This window comes from Bos grunniens, chromosome 10 (genome assembly GCF_055505025.1).
Source record: "Bos grunniens cultivar Pamir isolate PY7600 chromosome 10, Bosgru_T2T1.0, whole genome shotgun sequence".
NCBI lineage: Eukaryota > Metazoa > Chordata > Mammalia > Artiodactyla > Bovidae > Bos > Bos grunniens.
In genome coordinates this window covers 37,604,815-37,632,305 of record NC_141174.1, presented here as the reverse complement: position 1 = coordinate 37,632,305, position 27,491 = coordinate 37,604,815, and the positions used below count along the sequence as shown (strand labels likewise).

Below are 27,491 nucleotides of genomic sequence, written 5' to 3'. Positions count from 1 at the left end.
ATGATAGTTCTTGGACTAGCTCCTCTATCTAAATTTTTTTAGGCAGTTAAGAAGGAGGATAAAGCTCTTGTCAAGTCTGCAAGTTGTGTCCAACTTTTTGTGACCCCAGACAGTAGTCCACCAGTCTCCTCTGTCCATGGAATTTTCCAGGCAAGAATACTGGAGTGGGTTGGCATTTCCAACTTCAGGACCACTGAAGGTCCTGGGTCAGGTCAACTTCCCTGACCCAGGGATCGAACTCACACCTCTTGCATCTCCTGATTGGTAGGTGGATTCTTTGTACTGGCACAATCTGGGAAGCCCTCCTTGTTGAGTAGGTTGGATCTTAATTGTCTTTAGCTTGAAATAATCTACATGCCAAAGTGGTACATTCTGGAGTGGCCAACCCTGAACCTCTGAACCTAGAGTTCTCAGGGGTCTCAACCTAAAGTTGAGAGCCTAACAAAGAAAGGATTCTTTATGCTTTGTTCTTGTCTTTGTATCACTCCTGTCTTCTCAGAAGTAAAAACCCAGTTTGGGGACTTTCTTGGTGGTTCAATGGCTAAGACTCTGTGCTCTCAGTGCAGGGGGCCTAGGTTGGATCACTGGTCAGGGAACTAGATCCTGAGTGCCACAATTAAAGATCCTGCGTGCAACAATTAAGATCCTGGCGCAGCCTAAATAAAGAAAGGAGAGAAAGCCCAATGGGCAGGGTTGTAAATTCATTCCGGTGGTCATGGGGACCACAAACAAGATAGTCATTCCACAATCTCCTGTTATTCTGACATCAAGTGAGGGCCAGCAAAACTATTCCATTCTAACTACTTAGAATAAGCAGCAGGCTCTCAGGTTAAAGGGAAGAATCCATAACAATTGTTCATTTCTGACTCCAGCTGCAAGTGAGGGCCCCAGGCCACCTGCAGTTTTGATCAACCAGCTACAAATCCAAGGTGTTCCCAAGACCCCTTTCAGGTTTGATAATTCACTGGCTTGACTCACAGATCTCAGAAAAGTATGTCGACTGAAAAAATACGTGCAACCTAAAAGTTGACTTATGTTTTATTTGGCAGAAATTTTTAGGACTTAAGCCTGGAAGGCAGCATCTCAAGTAACCCTGAGAGAACTGGGGGGATGGGGTGGGAGGAGCCAGGTTATATAGAAGCTTGCAACAGGGGGCAGGTAGTCTGAATGTCAAAAGTATTTTTGTGAATTAAAGAAAACCAGATATCCCAAGCTAAGGAATTTAGCACTTTTCTGTGTATGGGAAGATGCAAATCTGGGGCTGGTATGTTGTTTTCACATCCAGAGTTCCTCAGGGCTCACTATTGAGAGTGACGTAGTCTGATAACTGCTAGATAGAAGGTATTCTCCTTTCTGAGTTCCCACAGGCTCATGGGCTCACGTTGGAGGGCTGCAATTGCTGATGACTGATATGGCCAGAAATATTCCATTTCTCAAATGTTATACTTACAAATGGGGTTTCCCAGGTGGCACAGTGGTAAAGACCTGCTTGCCAATGCAAGAGGAGATACAGGTTCTATCCCTGGATTGGGAAGATTTCTGGAGTAGGAAATGGCAACTCACTCCATTATTCTTGCCTGGAAAATTCCATGGACAGAGGAACCTAGGGGGCTACAGTCCATGGGATTGCAAAGAGCTGGACATGACTGAACCCACACACCACGCCCCATACTTACAATTACAGTGTTACTATAAAAGATACACATCAGGACCAGCCAAGTAAAGAGACTTACTGGGTGAGGTCTGGGAAGTTCTGCAGAGCTTCTGAGCCTTCTCTCTATGGAATCAAGGTGCCTTATCCTTCCAGTGCATTGATGAGGTCACCAACCAGGAATCTAGAGTTTTTATTGGGGTTTCATTGCAGAGGCATGATTGACTGAATTATTGGCCACATGACTGAACTCAATCTCCAATCCTCCTCTCCTCCCCTGAGGTCAGGCTGGCTCAAGTTACCAATCACTGAATCACATGGCTGGTCTTTCTGGTGACCAACCCCCATCCTGAAACATCTTATCTCTTAGCATAAACTCAGGTGTGATCCAAGGGGTTTATAAATAACAAAAAAACCCTATCACTCAGAAAATTGCAAGGATTTACCATCTCTTTTCAAGGAACTAGTGGCAAAGGCCAAAGAAATTCTTTATTATACTGTAGGCTACTGCTTGGCCTTTGGCTATCATTCTATTTATATGCTGAACATTTGGAGCAGCCAGTGAGGGGTGGGGATTGTTACTGTTGTTTGTTGTTGTTCAGTTGCTAAGTCCTGTCCGACTCATTACAACCCAACTTATTACAACCCATGCCAGGCTTACCTGTCCTTTACCATCTTCCAGAGTTTGCTCAAGCTCATGCCCATTGAGTCAGTGATGCCATCCAACCATCTCATCCTCTGTTGCCCCCTTCTCCGGCCCTCAATCTTTTCCAGCATCAGTGTCTTTTCCAATGAGTCAGCTCTTCACATCAGGAGGCCAAAGTATTAGAGCTTCAGTTTCAGCATCAGTCCTTCCACTGAGTATTCAGGGTTTATTTCCTAGGATTGACTGGTTTGATCTCCTTGCTGTCTAAGGGACTCTCAAGAGTTTTCTCTAGCATTGAAAGCATCATTCTTTGGTTTTCAGCCTTCTTCCTTCTTTATGGTCCAACTCTCACATCTGTATGTGACTACTGGAAAAAACATAGCTTTGACTATACAGACCTTTATTGGCAAAGTGATGTCTCAGCTTTTAATATGCTAGGTTTTTCATAGGCTGCAGTCACCAGCCACAGTGATTTTGGACCCCAAGAAAATAAAATCTGTCACTGTTTCCACTTTTCCCCCATCTACTTGCCATGAAGTGATGGGACTGGATGCCATGATCTTAGTTTTTTAAATGTTGAGTTTTAAGCCAGCTTTTTCACTCTCCTCTTTTACCCTCATCAAGAGGCTCTTTAGTTCCTCTTCACTTTCTGCCATAATGGTGGTATCATCTGTATATCTGAGGTTTTTGATATTTCTCCTGGCAATCTTGATTCCAGCTTATGGGTCATCCAGCCCAGCAAGATTTTAACTCCATTTCCTAATGCATTTGACTATCAATAACAATACTATCGGAGAAGGCAATGGCACCCCACTCCAGTACTTTTGCCTAGAAAATCCCATGGACGGAGGAGCCTGGTAGGCTGCAGTACAGGGGGTCGCTAGAGTCGGACACGACTGAGTGACTTCACTTTCACTTTTCACTTTCCATTTTCATGCATTGGAGAAGGAAATGGCAACCCACTCCAGTGTTCTTGCCTGGAGGATCCCAGGGACGGGAAGCCTGGTGGGCTGCTGTCTATGGGGTCACACAGAGTCGGACACGACTGAAGTGACTTAGCAGCAGCAGCAACAATACTATATTCAGTATCATAATCTTACTAACAATGCCAGTGTAGATGTAACCTAAAATACAAAGACAAAAGATACTGCTACATTCCTACAGTCCCATTTAGTCATTAATAATTAGTCCAGTCCATCATCATATCACATGACAAAAGTATCTTCCAGGGTGAGGTCACTCAGGTTTGCAGGCTTTCATTTGATCTTTCCAGGTTCCAAAAGCAGGAATGATCTCAACAATATATAGCTTCACTTATTAGGGCATGTAGTGTGATTGAGCTAAGAAACAATATCATTTCTTGCTCTGAGTGTCTTTTGAAGTTGTATTTCCCTCATTGCATAACCTCATCTTTGTACTTATCCATAAATACCACCCACCCCAATCCTTTAACAGAGTTGCTTATAGTATGCATTTCTCAAATGGCAATTCTTCTGTTATTCTTGAGTAAATTCAATTTCTGAAAATTTGAACATGCCCTGGTTTACTCTTTATGCTGATAGTTATATAGTTACAGAACTGTGATAGGGAAGAACAAATCTGATTCTATATTAGATTTGTTTCCTTTACTTTAACCTTTATATTCTATTGCTTTTGCTACAAGTTTTTAATTACCAAAAGGATTCTGCCTATGAAAGTGAGTGTAAAGTGTTAGTTGCTCAGTCATGTCCAACTCTTTGTGACCCTATGGACTGTAGCCCACCAGGCTCCTCTGTCCATGGAATTCTCTATAGCTTTAAGTATACATAATCACCTATCTCTGGGAACCCTGTCTCCCTTGTCTGAATGTTAAGCTAAAATTCTTTTGTTCAGCTTACAAGAACATCCTGACCCAGTCCACCTGTGAATGGGTGAAGGAAGAAAAAATTAACACATCCTGTCTGGAATTTGGTCAAAACTAGGAAATAATTGCAACAACTTACAGCTTTTTACTTTTAGGAATTTTAGAAATAAATTTTAAGAATTAGTGAACTAAGATGGACCAGAATGGGTTAATTTAATTCAGATGACCATTGTATCTACTACTGTGGGCAAGAATCCCTTAGAAGAAATGGAGTAGCCCTCATAATCAACAAAAGAGTCTGAAATTCAGTACTTGGGTGCAATCTCAAAAGCGACAGAATGATCTCTGTTTGTTTCCAAGGCAAACTGTTCAATATCACAGTAATCCAAATCTATGACCCAACCACTAATGCCAAAGAAGCTGAAGTTGAATGGTTCTATGATGACCTTCAAGACCTTCTAGAACTAACTCCAAAAAGCAATGTCCTTTTCATCAATGGGGACTGGAATGCACAAGTAGGAAATCAAGAAATACCTGGAATAACAGCCAAGTTTTGCCTTGGAGTACAAAATGAAGTAGGGCAAAGGCTAACATTTTTTCCAGAAGAATGCACTGGTCATAGCAAACAAGGGTCCATATAGTCAAAGCTATGTTTTTTTTTCCAGTAGTCATGTATGGATGTGAGAGTTGGACTGGGAAGAAAGCTGAGTGCCGAAGAATTGATGCTTTTGATCTGTGGTGTTGGAGAAGACTCTTGAGAGTCCCTTGGACTGAAAGGAGATCAAGTCAGTCAATCCTAAAGGAAATCAGTCCTGAATATTCTTTGGAGGGACTGATGCTAAAGCTGAAGCTCCAATACTTTGGTTAACTGATGTGAAGAACTAACTCTTTAGAAAAGACCCTGATGCTGGTAAAGATTGAAGGCAGGAGGAGAAGGGGATGACAGAGGATTAGATGGTTGGATGGTATCACTGACTCAATGGACATGAGTTTGAGCAAGCTCTGGGAGTTGGTGATGGACAGGAAAGCCTGGTGTGCTGCAGTCCATGGGGTCGCAGAGTTGGACAAGACTGAGCGACGGAACTGAACTGAACAGCTTTTTACTTTACCTTTGACTCCCAGCCCCCAACCCCCAACCCTGTATCATAGAAGAAAATAGCATCCAGACCTCAGTGAGATGGTTCTTTGAGACAATACTCCCTTATCTTTTTAGTCTGTTTGCTTTCTGAATAAAGTCACTATTCCTTGCCCCAGTAACTCATCTCTTGATTTATTGGCCTGTTGTATGGCGAGCAGTACAAGTTTGGATTAGGTAACAGAACTAGTGGGCTATTTCTACCACTGGGCTGTACAGCTGCCCATTAGTTTTGTTACCTAGTCCAAGGGCCTGTTGAATTTTTTATTATACAACATGGTAGCAAACCCAAAGACTATTTCATCTCGGGTGCCTCAGAGACTATATATTTTATAGCTGTATATCTGTGTTCTGCTTTATTTAGTGTCCCTTTATATAAAAATAGTGAGTACTTGTTTGCCTTCTGGGAAAATCATTAGTATACCTGAATTGTTAGGCCACAGGAGTTTGTTGAGGTATCTTCTTAGGTTTTACAAGTCCTCAACCACTAGTTGTGGTTCTAATCTCATGTAATATGTGGATGATTTTTAGCTGGGTTCCAAAGATGAGGTACACACCAAGACTAATCCTACTATCATTTTACTGTTTTAGCTCAGAAAGACATAAGACTTCAAAAAAAGTTTATGATTTTGTTATTAGCTTAGACACAGTTTATCCTACAGTAAATCCCTTACTGGTGACAGACTGCTGCTGCTGCTGCTACTAAGTCGCTTCAATCGTGTCCGACTCTGTGCGACCCCATAGATAGCAGTCCACCAGGCTCCCCCATTCCTGGGATTCTCCAGGCAAGAACACTGGAGTGGGTTGCCATTTCCTTCTCCAATGCATGAAAGTGAAAAGTGAAAGTGAAGTCACTCAGTCGTGTCCGACTCTTAGCGACCCCATGGACTGCAGCCTACCAGGCTCCTCCGCCCATGGGATTTTCCAGGCAAGAGTACTGGAGTGGGGTGCCATTGTCTTCTCTACAAACTGTTAAAAATTTTCCCCTACTAGTGGTAGTGGTAGTGTTAGGTACTCAGTCGCATCTGCCTTTTTGTGATCCCATGGACTAAAGACCACCAGGCTCTTCTGTCCATGGGATTCTCCATTCAAGAGTACTGGAGTGGGCTACCATTCTGTTCTCCAGGGGATCTTCCTGCCCAGGGATCAAACCCGGCTCTCCTACATTGCAGGCAGATTCCTTACCATCTGAGCCACCAGGGACGCCCATCTGGACTGGTACAATGAAATATTTAGGAAGATTCCTGGATCTCCCTGGTTACTGAAATTGCCTTGCTATCATATGATTTAACTAAATTGTGGGTAATCAAAGCACTTCCCTGTAAATCTAAACCTTAACAGATCTGGATCTGCCTAATTATAAACCTTTCTACCTTAAATTTTTTTTTTTCATTAATTTATCTTTTTGGCTGTTCCACAAGGCATGAGGGATCTTAGTTCTCTGACTGGACCCCATGCCTCCTCCCAGTCATGATTGTGGTTTTTAAATTTCTGTTATTTTTCTATAATCTGAAGATGGAGGAACTCATAAATATTCAACCTCTTGTTGTGAACTATCTGTGCCCCAAACTGATTTACTAAAATTCAGACTTAATCTTGTTTTTTGATAAGTCATACCTTAAAACTGAAACAGGTGGGATGCACTACAACAGGTGTCACTTCATGTCCAAAACATGACCTCTTGCCAGAGGGAAATGTTTGTGCAGGTGGCAGGATTCATTGCACTCATCAGAACTTGCCAATTAGCCAGGGCTAGGAGATTCAACTCATGCAATGTGAGTAGATATGATTTTGGATAAGTCTATGGTTTTGGAATGTTTTGGATACAACAAAAGTTTTTAACTTTAGTAGGAAACCCTTTAAAAAATGGTCATGTAGTACATACAGTTTTATCAGTGACTATGATCAGCAACTTGACCTGCCTCTTGAGAAATCTGTATGCAGGTCAGGAATCAACAGTTAGAACTGGACATGGAACAATGGACTAGTTCTAAATAGGGAAAGGAGTACATTAAGGCGGTATTTTGTCACCCTGTTTATTTAACTTATATATAGAGTACATCATGAGAAATGCTGAGCAGGATGAAGCACAAGATGGAATCAAGATTGCCAGGAGAAATATCAATAACCTCAGATATGCAAATGACCCATCTTTATGGCAGAAACTGAAGAAGAACTAAAGAGCCTCTTGATGAAAGTGAAAGAGGAGAGTGAAAAAGTTGGCTTAAAGCTCAACATTCAGAAAACTAAGATCATGCTATCTGGTCGCATCACTTCATGGCAAATAGATGGGGAAACAGTGGAAACAGTGACAGGCTTTATTTTTCTGGGCTCCAAAATCACTGCAGATGGTGACTGCATCCATGAAATTAAAAGACTCTTACTCCTTGGAAGGAAAGTTATGACCAACCTAGACAGCATGTTAAAAAGCAGAGACATTAGGTTGCCAGCAAAGGTCCGTCTAGTCAAAGCTATGGTTTTTCCAGTGGTCATGTATGGATGTGAAAGTTGGACCATAAAGAAAGCTGAGCAATGAAGAATTGACACTTTTGAACTGTGGTGTTGGAGAAGACTCTTGAGAGTCCCTTGGACTGCAAGGAGATCCAACCAGTCCATCCTAAAGGAGATCAGTCCTGGGTGTTCATTGGTAGGACTGATGCTGAAGCTGAAACTCTAATACTTTGGCCACCTGATGCGAAGAACTGACTTACTGGAAAAGACCCTGATACTGGTAAAGATTGAAGGCAGGAGAAGGGGACAACAGAGGATGAGATGATTGGATGGCATCACTGACTCAATGGACATGAGTTTGAGCAAACTCTGGGAATTGGTGATGGACAGGGGGGACTGGCGTGTTGTAGTCCATGGGGTCGAAAAGAGTCAGACACGACTGAGTGACTGAACTAAACTGAACTGAGCAGTCTTTCCTAAACACTTAAATATTCTTTTATGGCCTAAAACCTGAAGACTTGGCTTTTGGAAGAAATATAAGGGAATGACGGCTCTTGAATCCTGATGGGAAAGACCCTATTAGCTAGCTAGCATGGTAGTGATATCCCAAAGGGTTGTTTCTTGGATTTATGCCTCTTAATTAAGATCATGGCATCTGGTCCCATCACTTCATGGGAAATAGATGGGGAAACAGTGGAAACAGTGTCAGACTTTATTTTTTTGGGCTCCAAAATCACTGCAGATGGTGACTGCAGCCATGAAATTAAAAGACTCTTACTCCTTGGAAGGAAAGTTATGACCAACCTAAACAGCATATTAAATAGCAAAGACATCACTTTGCCAACAAAGGTCCGTCTAGTCAAGACTATGGTTTTTCCAGTGGTCATGTATGGATGTGAGAGTTGGACTGTGAAGAAAGCTGAGCGCTGAAGAATTGATGCTTTTGAACTGTGGTGTTGGAGAAGACTCTTGAGAGTCCCTTGAACTGCAAGGAGATCCAACCAGTCCATCCTAAAGATCAGCCCTGAGTGTTCTTTGGAAGGAATGATGCTAAAGCTGAAACTCTAGTACTTTGGCCACCTCATGTGAAGAGTTGACTCATTGGAAAAGACTCTGATGTTGGGAGGAATTGGGGGCAGGAGGAAAAGGGGACGACAGAGGATGAGATGGCTTGATGGCATCACCGGCTCGATGCATGTGAGTTTGAGTGAACTCCGGGAGTTGGTGATGGACAGGGAGGCCTGGCGTGCTACAGTTCATGGGGTTGCAAAGAGTCGGACATGACTGAGCAACTGTACTGAACTGAACTGAATTAAAGAGGCGTAAGCCATGTTTGAGGGCTTCCCTGGTGACTCAGACAGTAAGGAATCTGCCTGTAATGCTAGAGACCTGGGTTAGATCCCTGGGTTGGGAAGATTCCTTGGAGGAGGGCATGGCAACCCACTCCAGTATTTTTGCCTGGAGAAGCCCCAAGGACAGAGGAGCCTGGCAGGCTACAGTCCATGGGATTGTAAAGAGCTGGACATGACTGAGTGACTAAGCACAGCTCACAAACCATGCTTGAATCACTGCAATAAAGTCACCACAGGAGACCTCAAACTGAAGATTCTTTTTCTTTTTTTTAAAATGATGGCTGCTCACTGTTTAAAATAGCCAGGACATGGAAGCAACCTAGAGGTCTATCTGCAGATGAATGGATAAGAAAGCTGTGTACATATACACAATGGAATATTACTCAGCTATTAAAAAGAATACATTTGAATCGGTTCTAATGAGGTGGATGAAACTGGAGCCTATTATACAGAGTGAAGTAATCCAGAAAGAAAAACACCAATACAGTATACTAATACATATATGTGGAATTTAGAAAGATGGTAATGACAACCCTACATGTGAGACAGCAAAAGAGACACAGATGTATAGAACAGTCCTTTGGACTCTGTGGAAGAAGGCAAGGGTGCGATGATTTGAGAGAATAGCATTGAAACATGAATATTATCATATGTGAAACAGATCGCCAGTCCAGGTTTGATGCATGAGACAGGGTGCTCAGGGCTGGTGCACTGGGATGACCCAGAGGGATGGGAAGGGGAGGGAGGTGGAAGCGGGCTCAGGATGGGGAACACATGTATGCCCATGGCTGATTCATGTGAATGTATGGCAAAACCCTACAATATTGTAAAGTAATTAGCCTCCAGTTAAAATAAATTAATTAAAAAAATTAAAATGATGGCTGCTTATTTGTTTATTTTCATTGAGGCATGCAGGATCTTTAGTTGCAGCATGTGAGATCTAGCTCCCTGACCACGGATTGAACCCAGGCTCCCTGCATTGGGAGCCTGGAGTTTTAGCTACTGGACCACCACGGAAGTCCCTGAAGGTTCTTAAGAATCGTCCAAAGTAGAAAGTTTCTGGAAGGAGATGGCATTCACCCGAGATTTCAAGATGAAGCAGAAGATTACTGTATACAGCTCTATCCAGGATCCACTGAACACTGAACAAGACCATATATTAACATGTGTTCTTTTGTTCTTTGTTTCTATATTAATAGCTATCTTATTGCCTCTTTTGTTGGTATAAGGCTACCTTTGTATTCCCTATAAAGCCTCCATTCTCGATTCTGCTTTTTGTCTCCTCAATCATTCTTTGATATGAGTTCAATATCTGGCTATTTTTTAGTAGTGAACTGCCTGATGCTTTCAACAAGATTGACTCTTGGGTTTGCACACATTTTTCTTTAAGAGACACCCTGTCTTTCTTTGGCACTTGTTCCTTGTAATGAATCAGTTGATTTTCTGGGAACTAGACTTGACTGTGAGGTGGTTTTCTAGATGGCAATACCTCCACTGGCCCCACAGCCATAAATTTAAAACTCTCTGTCATATCTTATCTAGAAAAGAAGGTTCCTGTCTCTACCAAAACAATACTCAGGCACCTTTCATGGAAGCTAGCTCTGTAACTGAACTTTCACAGAATATAACTTGGGAGAGAATTAGGAAACAAATAGTGTATTTTTGAAGGCTGTCTTACTTTCAGAAGTCTTTTGCTAATGATCTTACTACTGCAAATTTCATTGCCTGGCCCTGGATCATTCCTGATTCATGATGCCAAAATGTTACAACACTGTATGATAATGTCTTAAGGGTATCTTGGCTAAAAACAGATCAAAGGGGACTCTTTAAGACTGGCATTCGAATAGTATAGAAAGGGCTGCTAGATACTCCTGGCACACTGTATGGGAACTCGTTAGGTTGGCAAACTGTTGCCTACTTCTAAGATAGTTTCTGACCCCACACAGAGCCCATTTTGGCCTATTGGTTTCTCTCTCAGAACAAGATGTTAGATAATGCAAATCAAGGAGAAAACTTGGGTTTTGGAGAATTGAACCTCTAATTGCCCAATGGGAATTCTGGACTGATTTCTTCTCTCTTTCAGCTCTTTCCTTCATATTTTATAAGTATAGAATGTAGGTGAATGCTGTTACCCAGGGAGAGCCAGACAATTCTACCAAGGCTGTAGCTCTCATCCAAGAGGTTCATGAAATTGGACAGACACTGGCTCAGAATACAAAAATTTAGATATAATATTGGTCTCTTAAAGGGTATCTTCTGCTGGTTTTGGAAAAGAATGTTGTGTTATTGTATTTCTAGTCCTGCAGACCTCTTTGGGATCTTTAATATTGTTAAAATGCTCTAGGAAGCAAACAAAGACATGATAAAATATGACAATTTGGCTAATATGCCATACCTGGTTCTGTGGTATTTACACTGGGGATGAGATCATTTTTCTTAGTTTAATTTAGGTATTATTGGATCCTGGCTGAAAAGTGGACTACAAACTCCGATCAGAAATCCTCTTAGTATTTGTTTGCACTGTGGTGTTCAAATGAGAGGTATTCTAAATCCTGCTGTATAGTCACTGAACCATCAAACGATCCAAGAAATGACCATCCAAAGAAGGAATAGAAAAACTTTACACTTATGGAGGTTGGAAAAAACCACCTTAGAAACTTGATACTCAGTCATGACAACTACAAGAGTAGTATGATCTGGGTTGATCATACTCCCAGATATTAAAGGGCCTAATCTTCAGCTCTTGCTTAAGAATGACCACAATGAGAAATGAAACTATCTATGAACAAACAGTATGTCTTCTACGTTAATATAATTTAAATATTTTATTGTCTTCATCAATATTTATTATTTCAGGAAACTCTTAACCAGGAAGATAAAAATTGCAAATACCTGTATTTTCAATTTCAAGAACTTCCCTATATACCCATTTAAATAAATATCAAAGTGTTTAATTCATAACATCAAATGATGGTTTATTCTCCAAGACACATTAAAACCCTTGCCTCAGAACACTTACCTTGCTGTATATGCTAATCCTAAACTTTTACATCATGATCCTTCCCCAATAGTAGTTAAGCCATCATCCCCTTATTTGATGAATAGCCTTAAATCAAAACCCAAAGCCTCATAAATATTCCAACTTTGCCTTTCCACTTCAACATATAACTAAGACTCTATCAATGTAGTTCTTTTCTTTTACTACAGTAAAAAAACCCCACAAAGCTACAGTAAGCAATAAACTCAACTTTGCCTTATGAACAGATGATTTTGACAGTGTTTTGAGGGAGTCACCAATATTTAGCAGCAGACATAGCATACTTGCCAATCTGAAGACATACTAACTGTGTCACTAGAGCAGGCTTCTAGAAGCTCTGGCTGTACCTGGCAATAACCCTTTAGTTGTTGGACTGTGGAGGAGGTAAAGAAGGTTCCTAGGACAGAGGAAAGTCAGGAAAGTCAGGTCTAGTCAGTGGAGGAATGTGCTTAAAGCAGTGTCTGTTTACCAAGTTGAAGTTTTCCAATATTTTAAACACTGGATAAAACATTGCACTGCCTTTACTGGTGGGTACCAGTTAAACTGGCACATCTTCCTTGTAGTTCAGTTGGTAAAAAAAATCTGACTGTAATGCAGGATACCTGGGTCAGGAAGATCCCCTAGAGAAGGGAGTGGCAACCCACTCCAGTATTCTTGGCTGGAGAATACCATAAACAGAGGAGCCTGGCGGGCTACAGTCCATGGGGTCAGAAGAATCAGGCTTAGCGACTAAAGCACCAGCTCCAGTTAAATATCAGTCCTTGGTGAACTGATCATGGTAGATCAGACTGAAAAAAGATAATTCATCAAAGCCAATGTGGATAGATGACCATCTGAGGGAATAGATGTCTTTGTCTGTTGAAGGTCTTGCTAAGCTATCAGTTCAGTTTAATTGTTCAGTTGTGTCTGACTCTTTGTGACCCCACAGACTGCAGCACACCAGGCTTCCCTGTCCATCACCCACTCCCGGAGCTTACCCAAACTATTGTCCATTGAGTCGGGATTGCCATCCAACCATCTCATCCTGTGTCATCCCCTTCTCCTCCTGCCTTCAATCTTTACCAGCATCAGCGTCTTTTCTAAGGAGTCAGTTCTTCATATCAGGTGGCCAAAGTATTGGAGCTTCAGCTTCAGCATCAGTCCTTCCAATGAATATTCAGAACTGATTTCCTTTAGGATTGACTGGTTTGATCTCCCTGCAGTCCAAGGGACTCTCAAGAATTTTCTCCAACACCACAATTCAAAAGTATCAATTCTTCATTGCTTAGCTTTCTTTATGATCCAACTCTCACATCCATACATGACTACTGGAAAAACCATAGCTTTGACTAGATGGACCTTTGTTTGCAAAATAATGTCTCTGCTTTTTAATATGCTGTCTAGGTTGGTCATAGCTTTTCTTCCAAGGAATAAGTGTCTTTTAATTTCATGGCTGTAGTCACCATCTGCAGTCATTTTGGAGCCCAAGAAAATAAAGTGATTTTGGAGCCCAGGAAAATGATTGATAGAACCACTCCTATATGGGCGGGCTTCCCAGGTGGCTCAGTGGGTAAAGAATCCTTCTGCAATGCAAGAGATACGAGAGACACAGGTTCGATCCCTGGCTGATGTTTTTGAACTGTGGTATGGAGAAGACTCTTGAGAGTTCCTTGGACTGCAAGGAGATAAAACCAGTCCATCCTAAAGGAAAAGAACCCTGAATATTCATTGGAAGGACTGATGCTGAAGCTGGAGCTCCAATACTTTGGCCACCTGATGCAAAAAGCTGAATCACTGGAAAAGACCTTGATCCTGGGAAAGATTGAGGGCAAGAAGAGAAGGGGGTGGCAGAGGATGAGATAGTTGGATGGCATCACTGACTCAACGGACATGAGTTTGAGCAAACTCCAGGAGATAGTGAAGGACAGGGAAGCCTGGCGTGCTGCAATCCATGGGGTTGTGAAAAGTAGGACATAACTTAGCGACTGAACAAAACAACAACAAATTGTTTCTTGACTGCCTTTCCTTTTTTTCTGCATTTCCTCACTCCCCTAATTATTAACTGCTTGAATCTGCCTTTTGGAACTCAGAAAGATTGAAGCCTTTTCCCTATGAAGAATCAGAAATGACCAAGACACTAAACAATAATCTATCTAACAGTTTGCACCAATTTATATTCTATATCAACATACATGAAAAAGAATAATTCCTCTTATAACCACCACTTGGTATTGTAAATTTTGATATATTTTCCAATCTGCTAGGTGGAAAATGATATCAACAATATCCTTTTCAAAATGCTTATTTATTTAAGGAGGAACAAAGTTGAATATATTTTCATGGTTTTAGTGACCATTTGTGTGTGTGTGTGTATGCTGCTTGATCATATCCTTTGCCTACCTTTAGAATTTCTGTTCAAAATAATTTCAATTTGTATGGAAATACAAAAAACCTCGAATAGCCAAAGCAATCTTGAGAAAGAAGACTGAAACTGGAGGACTCAACCTGCCTGACTTTAGACTGTACTATAAACCTACATGGGAGAAGGCAATGGCACCCCACTCCAGTACTGTTGCCCGGAAAATCCCATGGATGGAGGAGCCTGATAGGCTGCAGTCCATGGGGTCACTAAGAGTCAGACATGACTGAAGCGACTTGGCAGCATAAACTTACATTCATCAAGATGGTACTGGCACAAAGACAAAAATTTAGATCAATAGAACAAAATGGAAAGCCCAGAGATAAATCCACGAACCTATGGACACTTATCTTTGACAAAGGAGGCAAGAATATACAGTGAAGAAAGGACAATCTCTTTAACAAGTGGTGCTGGGAAAACTGGTCAACCACCTGTAAAAGAATTAAACTAGAACATTTTCTAACACCATACACAAAAATAAACTCAAAATGGATTAAAGATCTAAATGTAAGGCCAGAAACTATAAAACTTCTAGAGGAAAACATAGGCAAAACACTCTCTGACATAAATCATAGCAGGATCCTCTATGACCCATCCTTCAAAAAATAAACAAATGGGATCTAAGTAAACTTAAAAGCTTTTGCACAGCGAAGGAAACTATAAGCAAGGTGAAAAGACAGCCTTCAAAATGGGAGAAAATAATAGCAAATGAAGCAACTGACAAAGAATTAGTCTCAAAAATATACAAGCAGCTCATGTAGCTCAATTCCAGAAAAATAAATGACCCAATCAAAAAATGGGCCAAAGAGCTAAACAGACATTTCTCCAAAGAAGATATACAGATGGCTAACAACACATGAAAAGATGCTCAACATCGCTCATGAGAGAAACGCAAATCAAAACCACAATGAGGTACCATCTCACGCTGGTCAGAATGGCTGCTATCAAAAAGTCTACAGACAAGAAATGCTGGAGAGGGTGTGGAGAAAAGGGAACCCTCTTACACTGTTGGTGGGAATGCAAACTAGTACAGCCACTATGGAGAACAGTGTGAAGATTTCTTAAAAAACTGGAAAAAGAACCGCCATATGACCTAGCAATCCCACTGCTGTGCATATACATCAAAGAAACCAGAATTGAAAGAGACACATGTACCCCAATGTTCATTGCAGCACTGTTTACAATAGCCAGGACATTGTAGCGACCTAGATGTCCATCGGCAGACGAATGGATAAGAAAGCTGTGGTACATATACACAATGGAATATAACTCAGCTATTAAAAAATAAAGTATTTGAATCAGTTCTAATGAGGTGGGTGAAACTGAGGCCTATTATACAGAGTGAAGTAAGTCAGAAAGAAAAACACCAATACAGTATATTAATGCATATATATGGAATTTAGAAAGATGGTAATGATGACTCTATATGCGAAGCAGCAAAGGAGACACAGATATAAAGAACAGGCTTTTGGACTTTGTGGGAGAAGTCGAGGGTAGGATGACTTAAGAGACTAGCATTGAAACATGTATATTATCATGTGTGAAATAGATCGCCAGTCCAGGTTTGATGCATGAGACAGGGCGCTCAGGGCTGGTGCACTGGGATGACCCTGAGGGATGGTATGGGGAGGGAGGTGGGAGGGGGGTTCAGAATGGGGGACACATGTACACCCATGGCTGATTCATGTCAATGGATTCCCTGGTGGCTCAGACGGTAAAGGGTCTGCCCGCAATGCAGGAGACCCCGGTTCGATCCCTGGGTTGGGAAGACCCCCTGGAGAAGGAAATGGCAACCCACTCCAGTATTCTTGCCTAGAAAATCCCATGGATGGAGGAGGGCTACAGTCCATGAGGTCACAAAGGGTCGGACACGACTGAGCGACTTCACTTTAACTTTCATGGCAAAACCACTACAATATTGTAAAGTAATTAGCCTCCAATTATCTCACACGGTAGTAAAGCAATGCTTAAAATTCTCCAAGCCAGGCTTCAGCAATACGTAAACTTTGAACTTCCAGATGTTCAAGCTGGTTTTAGAAAAGGCAGAGGAAGCAGAGATCAAATTGCCAACATCTGCTGGATCATCAAAAAAGCAAGAGAGTTCCAGAAAAACATCTATTTCTGCTTCATTGACTATGCCAAAGCCTTTGACTGTGTGAATCACAATCAACTGTGGAAAATTCTGAAAGAGATGGGGATACAAGACCACCTGACCTGCCTCTTGAGAAACTTGTATGCAGGTTAGGAAGCAACAGTCAGAATTGGACATGAAACAACAGACTGGTTCCAAATAGGAAAAGGAGTACATCAAGGCTGTATATTGCCACCCTGCTTATTTAATTTATATGCAGAGTATATCATGAAAAATGCTGGACTGGAGGAAGCACAAGCTGGAATCAAGATTGGTGGGAGATATACCAATAACCTCAGATATGCAGATGACACCACCCTTATGGCAGAAAGTGAAGAAGAACTAGAGAGCCTCTTGATGAAAGTGAAAGAGGAGAGTGAAAAAGTTGGCTTAAAGCTCAACATTTAGAAAACGAAGATCATGGCATCCGGTCCCATCACTTCATGGCAAATAGATGGGGAAACAGTGTAAACAGTGGCTGACTTAATTTTTCTGGGCTCCAAAGTCACTGCAGATGGTGATTGCAGCCATGAAATTAAAATATGCTTACTCCTTGGAAGGAAAGTTCTGACCAACCTAGATAGCATATTAAAAAGCAGAGACACTACTTTGCCAACAACGGTCCATCTAGTCAAGGCTATGGTTTTTCCCAGTTGTCATGTATGAAGATGAGAGTTGGACTATAAAGAAAGCTGAGCACCGAAGAATTGATACTTTTGAATTGTGGTGTTGGAGAAGACTCTTGAGAGTCCCTTGGACTGCAAGGAGGTCCAACCAGTCCATCCTAAAGGAGATCAGTCCTGGGTGTTCATTGGAAGGACTGATGCTGAAGCTGAAACTCCAATAGTTTGTCCACCCGTTGCAAAGAGCTGACTCATTTGGAAAGACCCTGATGCTGGGAAAGATTGAGGGTAGGAGGAGAAGGGGATGACAGAGGATGAAATGGTTGGATGGCATCACCAACTTGATGGACATAGGTTTGGGTGGACTCCAGGAGTTGGTGATGGGCAGGGAGGCCTGGCGTGCTGCGGTTCATGGGGTTGAAAGAGTTGGACACAACTGAGGGACTGAACTGAACTGCTGCTGCTGCCAAGTCATTTCAGTCGTGTCCGACTCTATTCGACCCCATAGATGGAGACCACCATCTGCCTGGAGATCTTGCCTGGAGAATCCCCCATCCCTGGGATTCTCCAGGCAAGATCACTGGAGTGGGTTGCCATTTCCTTCTCCAATGCATGAAAGTGAAAAGTGAAAGTGAAGTCATTCAGTCGTGTCTGACTCTTAGCGACCCCATGGACTGCACCCCACCAGGCTCCTCCGTCCATGGGATTTTCCAGGCAAGAGTACTGGAGTGGGGTGTCACTGCCTTCTCCGGAACTGAACTGAAAATAAATAAGTTTTAAAAAAAGAAAAGCAAAAAAAATTTCTGTTCATTTTGATGATATTGTTTGTCTTCTGAAGAATTTATTCTTAAACTTGTTTTGTGTGTTACAATGTTTTCTCATTTTTTTTTTGGATGTGATTTGTGATAGTTTTGCTATGTGGAAGTTTAACATTTATATTTAGTCAGATTGCTAACTTTTTCTCTTTACTTTTTAATATCATACTTAGAAGGTTTTTTCTACTTCAAGAATATTACTTTTTAAAACCTCAATCATGTTCTATTATTTTTGTGGTCCTTTTCTTTTAAAGTCATTTACTGATTTCAACTTTTTTTTTTCTGTCCACAGATGAAACCCCGTGCCCTTTGCAGTGGAAGCATAGGAGTCTTAACTACTGGACCGTCAGGGAGATCCCTGTGTTTCCCCTTTCATGTTTGAATCTCTGATATATTTGAAAGTCATTTTGATACTCTACTTGAGGTAGTGATCCAACTTGATTTTTTGAAAAGCTCTCAGTTTCTACTTGTTCAATATTGAGTAAACAAGGATTGATTGCTCATTTGTTTGGAATCTTTAATGACAGTTTCCCAAAGCTTTGTTAATGTGAGTGCTTAAAATTCCACTTTTGGGGTAGTCTTTAGCAATTCACTCTGCGTACTGTTTTCCCACAACTGCTGGCTGATGGCAATGAGTAAAAAGATTCTGTTGAAACTAGGACAGACTGCAGCTCACATGGTAAGGCAGTGGTAAAATTCACAACAGGAAAGTCGGTTCATTGTTTAAAAAAAAATATATTGACTGACTTTTTGGATGGGAAAGGTGAAGCCCTCTCTGTCCATCAACCTCAGCCCGGGCATAGTCCTGAAGCCTTGGGTGAACTGCTTTGCATGAGAAAAGTAAAAGGAAAGTGAAGGTCAGAGGCTGGCAGCTAGGAGAATCAGGGGCTGGCAAAAAGATCTGGAGAGAGAGATGGGAGAAGATGGCAACAAGCCAGAGCCTGAGGGAGAATACGGCCAGCAAGAAACAGCCCACCAGGGAGAATAGGTAGTAGCTTTTTGGATCAGCAATATTTAATACTACATTTTAAGTTGTTGCTTGTATTTCATTATGCTATGATATGCTCCTTCTGCTACCCTTCACCTATAAAAACCTATTATACACCAATTTGTATTAGTGGCTTTCTGTGGGGAGTGAATAAAGTGAGGGTGGTATTTTGCACCAGGGCAGAGAGAGATGGCAGCAGCTACCAGGATACAGGGGACTACAGGCTTTAGAATGGACTCATTCTGAAGAAAACAGCCCCTCCCCACTCCAACTTCTCTGCTCTCAGTACACACAAACAACATAAGCTCCACGAGGGCAGGAGTTTTCTTGCCTTCTCTTTTAACATATAGCTGAGATTTTTTGTTGTCATTATTGTTGAACATACAGCTCTCTCTTTTTAAATTTGGCTGCTGGGTCTTAGTTGCTGCACATGAGACCTAGTTTCCTGACCAGGGGTCAAACTCAGGCCCCTGCACTGGGAGGGTAGAGTCTTAACCACCGGACCACCAGGGAAGTCCAAGGACACTTTTTTAAAAAACTGGATATTTCTTGCTTTATTTCTACTGTCTAGAATAGAGCTTGACACACAGTAGTCACTCAGGAAGAGATTGTTGGAATGAATGAATGAAAATCCCACCAGAGATCTGGTTTGACTATAGTATTTAGAATGGGGGTTTCAGGCTGTGCATTTAATTGTTAAAGAAAAGGTGAATCCAGAATGCCAGGATTTGGGATTCTGGCTTTGATTTGTCAGCCTGGAATCCTGCCTGCTTTAGTTCTGATCTCTCATGTGAGATGTCCCTGCATATGTTTGAATTTACTCTCAATGGATAAGCAATTTGTGACACTGTGGTGATGGAGACGTCTTTAATGTCTTCTTTAATTACTTCCTAAATGGAATTACCCTGAAAATGAGTCTTTCACTGCATATTTTCATGACACTTATTATATAACTCAATTAAATCAGCCCCTCACCTCATACAATGAGGTAACTTGAGAACTCGAAGGCAGTTTTTAATCAGAAGCGTATTCTCCATTATGGGGTCATTTAAGTTTTGGAAGAGAAAAGCAACAGGAGGGGATGACCTTAGTTCTCAAGTCCTAGTGTGACCATGGTGAAGAAGGTCATTGTCAATAAGGAACGGCCTTTGTGAGTCCAGACAGATGAGAATTGGGACTTCAGTGAAGAATTCTTTTGGAATTAAGGATGCCTTCCCACAATTGTGATTGGTTGATTCTCAGTGACCAGGATCTATGATTGTTCTGTCCTGAATGTGAAATGCACATGCAGAAGTTTTCTGCTAAAGTAAGGGATGGCCTTGGAATTTGGTAGTTTGGGGCTTGGATTGGGGGCTACCATTCCAGGATGGAGGCTTCTCAGCTGGTGCAGTGGTAAAGAATCTGCCTACCAATGCAAAAAACACAAGAGATGTGGGTTCAATCCCTGGGTCAAGAAGATCCTTTGGAGTAGGAAATGGAAACCCACTCCAGTATTCCTGCCTGGAGAATCCCATGGACAGAGGAACCTGGAGGGCTACAGTCCATGGGGTTGTGAAGAGTCAGACATGACTGAGCGACTGAGAATACAGCACATACCAGGATGGCTAAAGTATTTGAGGACAGCTATCTGACTTCAGGAGAAGAGAGAAGGTAACCAAGGGACTTGACCACTGATTCCTTTGAACATACAAGTCTCTGTGATCTTCTGAGTTGCAGTTTTCTCATGCATAAAATGGAAGGAATAATACCTACCTCACTGGGTTTTGGTGAAGTATAGCGATACTCTACCTATGGATACCTTTCTGAGTGCTAGCTACACAGGAAACACTGAATAAAACACGATTCTGTTTAAAGGGCTTCCCCGGTGGCTCAGATGGTAAAGAAACAGCCTGCAATATGGGAGACCTGGGTTTGATTCCTGGGTTTGGAAGATCTCCTGGAGGATGGCATGGAAACCCATTCTAGTATTCTTGCCTGGAGAATCCCCATGGAAGAGGAGCTTGGCAGGCTACTGTCCATAGTGTTGCAAAGAGTCAGACATGATTGAGCGCCTAGGCACAGCAGAGCACATTCTGTTTAAAAATGTTTTTCAGATTTGCTTGGAAATAACTATACAGCAGGCAGCTCAGGAAAGTTCAAATAAAGAGCATGTGGGACGGCAGATTACGAATCAAGTACATGATTGGCATCTCTCTTCTCCCCTTATTCAGCAAGTGAGGCAAGATGGCAGCCACTCATACATTCGCCAGAGTAGAAACATGGCACAAAATGCAGGGCATGACTCTAGCCTTCAACTGTTTGAAACTTGTTTTAAAAGATTTATTTTTCTGGCAGAGCCTCATAACTAAAGAAAATAAAGATGAATAATAAGATGATCATAATAATAAAATTTGGGGCATATAGCAATGTGCCAGACTCTGTCCTGAGCAACCTCTTGGTATTCCTCCCATTCATCAGCTCTGAGAAGTAGATGAGCTGGATCAGGGAACTTGATGTTCATCCTGTTAAATTCAGTTGAATTAGGTCTGGCCAGTTGGTGCAGGCAGTTGTAATCTTTTTGTAATCTATTCAGTCCTTGACCAGGGCTTCCCAGGTGGTGCTAGTGATAAAGAACCCATCCGACAGTGCAGGAGACATGAGATGAGAGTTCAGTCCCTGGGTTGGGAAGATCCCTTGGAGAAGGGCAGGACAACCCACTCCGGTGTTCTTGCCTGGAAAATCCCATGGACAGAGGAGCCTGGCCAGCTACAGTCCATGGGGTCGCAAAGACTTGGACATGACTGAAATGATTTAGCATGCAGTCCTTTACCATTATTGCTCTTTTCCATCTTCAACTTGTCTGAAAATTTGATCATTGGGCCACAAATACCCCCATTCAAATTGCCAGTGAAACAATGAACTAGTTTAAGAACAGGATAAAACTTTGCATAATGCTTTTGGAAAATCTCTTTGCAGAGACTTTGATTCATAACTTAGCATTCTTTGGGTTTGGCTCTACCCAAGCTTTAAAGTGATTAATGTTTATCCATCTTGTCCACAAGGATATCATGATTGCTGAAATGCAGATTTATAATATCTACAGCAGGTCTGTGATTCCTACCACACCAGTAATCTTAGGGGAAAAAAACCTGTCATGAGTGTTCTTGAAATCAGGGTAGTTCCTAATGATCACAACTTCCTCTTTAAGTGCTTGATATTTTGAAAATAATTGATTCTAGGTTTTTTCCTACAATCAACGGTGGGCTTACCAATCACTCACTTTGATTTTATAAAATTCACATTCTGTCCTTTGCTGAAAATCAGAAATTATTTTTAAAAAATATATCCTTCAGATTTCTCACACCTCTTTTTTTGTGGGATGCCATTGATGATCTTAGGAAAGTTTCAGAAAAACGGTAAATCTGGACACTGAATTTTAAGGTGTTGGATTAATGAGGAGAGAATAAAAGTCAGATCTTAGATTTCACACTGCTTTTCCTTAATGTGTTCTAAGCACCTTTGTGTTTTGAGTTCAGCATAAGAAAAAGAATTTTAGTTCACTAGGAAATCTATGTGCAGACGGCTCTTGGGCATATTTCTGGAACATCTCCTTTCTGTCAGGTGGTTGTTTTTTGACAGCACAATGTATTGAATTTGGCACTTACTCATTTTACTCATTTACTCATCTTATTCATTTTTATATGCAAGTCATGCTGTTTCAAATATGTCTTTGATGATTACAATTGCCTGGATATTTAAGATTATCAGAAAACAAATAAGTACAACTCTTAAGAATTGTACTTAATGAAGAGTTTCAACTACTAGTTTTTCAAAGCTTTTCATTCCAAACTTTTATTCTTAAAAAACAAGAGGCCTGATAGAGGCCTAATTCCCTGAACTCAGCTTTGGTTTGTGCATATGGATAATTGAGCTTCTCTTTTTTTCCCTCAGAATCAGGTACAGAACACTGGAGTCTGCAGCACTGGCCAAGTGTCTCTCCTGAGTACTGTGTATGGCATTTCCACACACTTCTGGAAAGGGGTGGCGCTAAAACCTGCTGCTTGTAGCCTGGGTGCTAGGGACCTGGGATGGATTACACAGCTTATTTCTAGAGGAACATCAAAACAGATCACCCCATTTCCGGAAAGCTTAGTATTATTTGGGCTGCTTTTTTAAACACCAAGATCAAAGTCAACCATAGAGGCATTCCTTTACATCATGGCAAGGTTGGGTTTGTGAAAAGTTGTTATAAACTGACTTGCAGATTGGATTCTATTTTAAAAGTACTCTGGTGGTTTAATAGTTGAAAGTATGTGTTAAGATCTTTCTTCTTTAATGTGAAAGAATACTCTATTATGTATATTCTGTGTAAATATGGATTTTTATTTGATAATTTTTCTTTAAACAGATTTAAAAAAAAATCCTGACTCTGCTTCTTTAAGACGGACTGTGAAAACAATGGTCCTTTCTGCAAGCCAGCATTTCAGGGCCAGATGCCCTGAAATCTGACATTTGACATCAATCAATGTCAAAGGCACTTTCTTTTGGGTTACATTGCCTTATTTCCAAGAAAAATATATATCGTAATTATAGTTGTCTAAAATAATAACTGGTCTTTTAAAATAAGTCGCTTGAGAAACATTAAGTAAACATTAAATAAAGCCTTATTTTAAAAGCTGTCAGAAATTTCTTTTCTGGCTGGGTTTAAATAATGATATCTGCCAGATAATAATAAGATAATTTTATGTTAAAAAGTGATTCAAAGAGAATAAATTATATATGTAATATTATCAATATCAATGTAATCATAAATAATACAAAAAATTGCCATGATTTGAATCACATAAATTTAGATTTTAATGTAAGGTGACTATATCATATGTGATTACTCTAGATATCAACTGCTCACAGCTCTGGCTGTATATTAAAATAACTGAGGAGGTTTGAAAAGACCTTGATGCCTTGGTGCCTTGAGACCCATATCCAGAGACTCTGACTGAATCAGTCTGGGAAGCAGACTAGAAACTATGTTGCCAAAGGTCCACAGGTGTCCTAATGACAGTCAAGGCTGGGAACTACTGTGTAGTTGTAACCTGAAGTGTGCTTGTGAAAGTTCTTGACTTGGAACTTTTACATTCAGACTCTCAGGTCCCACCCCAAACTTCCCGAATCAGAATCTACATTTTAACCGGATCTTGAGACGATTCATTTGCACTATGTTTTTCATAGCACTTCAATTTAAAAGTGCGTTCATAGCCATTCTTTTATACATACATTTATTAATTGATTATTATTATTATTATTTGGTCCATTGATTAAGTATCTGGTGGGGACAAACACTGCTCTACATACTGGGAAACATAAAAGTATGAATAAGGGGGCCTTGTTCACTGAAACTTGGTCTCCCCATGTCGCTCGCTCTCCCAAATTCTGGCTGAGTCTCCATCTGGAGCATGGAACCAGCCATGCTTGCTAATTATGCCTGGGCTTCTAAGATCCGACCGGGGAGGCCTCAGTGTCTCCTCTCCTTCGGGAGAACGGAAGGACGCCTGCAGCCTACGGGTTGGAAGCCATTGTGGAAGACGAAGTGACCCAGAGGTTCTCCTCAGAGGAGCTAGTGTCATGCAACCTCCTCACAAGGACCAATGTGAATTTCCAGTACGTCAGTCCGCGGCTCACCATGGTGTGGGTGCTGGGCGTCATCGTGTGCTACTGTGTTCTCCTGCCTCTGAGGCTTACTTTAGCTGTCATTGGGATCGGTTTGTTTGTTATAGGAACCACCCTGGTTGGACAGCTGCCCAGAAACAGACTCAAAAACTTCCTGAGTGAAGTGGTCCACCTGACTTGCTGCCGCATCTGTGTTCTCGCCCTCTCTGGAACCATTCACTATCATAATAGGTGGGCCAGGTTCATGGTGGATTGATGGGAATCATTCAGAGATCCATGGTCAAGGCTTGTCCACATATCTGGTTTGAACGTTCAGAAATGAAGGACCGACACCTGGTTATTAGGAGACTAAAAGAACATATTGCTCTTAAGGAAGAATTACCCATATTAATCTTTCCTGAAGGAACTTGTAACAACAATACTTCAGTCATGATGTTTAAAAAAGGAAGCTTTGAAATTGGAGGAACCATCCATCCAGTTGCCATTAAGTATAATCCTCGGTTTGGTGATGCGTTTTGGAACAGTAGTAAATACAACATTGTGAGCTACCTGCTTCGAGTGATGACCAGCTGGGCCATCGTCTGTGACGTGTGGTACATGCCCCCCATGACCAGAGAGGAAGGAGAAGACGCAGTCCAGTTTGCTAACAGGGTTAAGTCTGCTATTGCTGTACAAGGAGGATTGACCGAGCTTCCTTGGGATGGAGGGCTGAAGAGAGCCAAGGTGAAGGACACCTTTAAGGAAGAGCAGCAGAAGAATTACAGCAAAATGATTGTGGGCAATGGATCTCTCAAGTCGGAACTGGACTGAATGCCATCCAGGCTTTCCAGAGCTAGTCCTTAGAGATGGAACGGGGTGGAGTTTTTTTTCTTTTTTTTTTGGCGAGGGGAGGAAGGGAGTGCGTTGTTTTGTTTTACTTTTTTTTTTTTTAATTGTTAACCTTTTCTACAGGATGGTTGTCTCTACCTCCTTGTGCCAGAGGCGGAACCCACAGTGCCCTTCTTGGCTTTTGTTGTTATAGCATTAGCCGCATCAACTGTAAAGTAGTGTACTGAGTTTGAACTGATTCTGCCTTTTGTGAAATGACTGTGGCCTTGTGGATTGAATGAAGTATTTGTACTGGAAAAAGTTCTTCTAAAACACTTTGGGAACTCATTGAGAGGGCAGTTCTCAAGAAAATACCCCAAACTTTGTTCATGATTTGTTTTCACACGCCCTTCCCTTCCCACTTTCCTTAATCACTCAAACAAGGATTGCACATTCGGTTCGAATGGCTGTCATGGTTTTGTTCTACTACAAGGTTGAAAAGGAAAATGGAAGACAGTCTTTAGGAGAACGGACAGCTTTGTGGCCCCTTGATCTCAAAGTTGAAAGGAAATTAAATATTTTTTACTGGCGTGTTAGAAGAGACATCCTATTTGGTGAGCTTTACCAAAGAAAAGTGAATCCCCGTTACAGTGAGTGCATAGTTATATGTAGGTGACTTTCAAATAGACCTATGTTAGCCAGCAACTGGCGATAAAGCTTTTAGTTTTCCAAGTTTCTATAGTAAAGATCTCTACCTGACGCCTCTCCCATCCGTTGATTTGTTTGATCCGTGTCACCAAACACATTTCAAAGAGGAAGAGCCTCTGACAACCACCACCAATTGCATTGAGTGTCTTCTGCAGAGGTGGGGGTGTTGTGAGTGAAGTGGGTGGTGCTGTTCCTCCCCCATCACCCGTTTGTCCTTTAGTTCAGAACTTTCCCATTTTCTTAAACAGGAAAATAAGTGACAAAATTACCTTTTGGAATCTGAGCCTTAAATCTTTTAAAGGGGAAAATCAGTGTTTCCCAACTGTGCAGCATAAGCAACGTTGATAGCAATATAGTGCCATCAGAGTGTTATTTCTCTTCTGGGAACCATGTACAAAATGTGACACTGTCTTACGGTGAATATAAATAAATTCTATATTTCTAAAAAAAAAAAAGTATGAATAAGATTTGAGCCTTCCTTTCCAGAAACTTTCAAAGAAGCAGAGTGGGCATAGGATGGAGACATGGAAGCAGATTCAGGACAAGAGTTGCAATCTAGCTCTAATACAGAATTGTCTATAGTCTTCTGGGAAGAAAACTGGAAAGTGAAAGCTTTTTCCATTCTACCCTACTTTCACCCAGGGAGTGCTATTTGAGCTGGGTTTTTGAAATACAAGTAAGAGTAGGGCCAATGTTTTTCATTCTATTTTTATTTATTTATTTATATTATTATTGGCTGTCCTGGGTCTTCATTGCTACATGAATGGCTTTCGCTAGTTGCAGAGAGCAGGGCTTAGGTTACTCTTTTGTTATGGAGTATGGGCTCTAGAGTGCAGACTTCAGTATTTGTGGCCTAAAGGCTTGGCTGCTTCATAGCATGTGGAATTTTCCTGGACCAGGGATTGAATCTACAGCCTCTGCATTGGCAGGCAGATTCTCGACCACTGGACCACCACGGAAGTCCAAGGCCACTGGTTCTTTCATAGGTCTTGATTTTTTTTAAATTGGAGGACGATTGCTTTATGGTGTCATGTTGGTTTCTACCGTGCATGTCTGTGTATTAAGTTGCTTCAGTCTTGTCCAACTCTGTGTGACCCTATGGACTGTAGCCTGCAAGGTTCCTCTGTCCATGGGATTCTCCAGGTAAGAATACTGAAGTGGGTTGCCATGCCCTCCTCCAGGGGATCTTCCCAACCCAGGGATTGAATCTGTGTTTCTTGTCTTCTGAATTGGCAGGCAGGTGCTTTACCACTTCGTTAT

General features: G+C 41.4%; 1 pseudogene across 1 annotated transcript in view; it reads left to right on the top strand.

Annotated features, from left to right (window-relative positions):
- LOC147364341 (glycerol-3-phosphate acyltransferase 3 pseudogene) overlaps positions 1–26,686 on the top strand; it is a 38,167-nt pseudogene extending 11,481 nt beyond the window's left edge. Inside the window, exon 2 of the transcript XR_015133775.1 lies at positions 24,545–26,686. The product of XR_015133775.1 is annotated as a glycerol-3-phosphate acyltransferase 3 pseudogene (transcript). The remainder of the gene's footprint in view (positions 1–24,544) is intronic.
- The last annotated feature ends 805 nt before the right edge of the window (positions 26,687–27,491 follow it).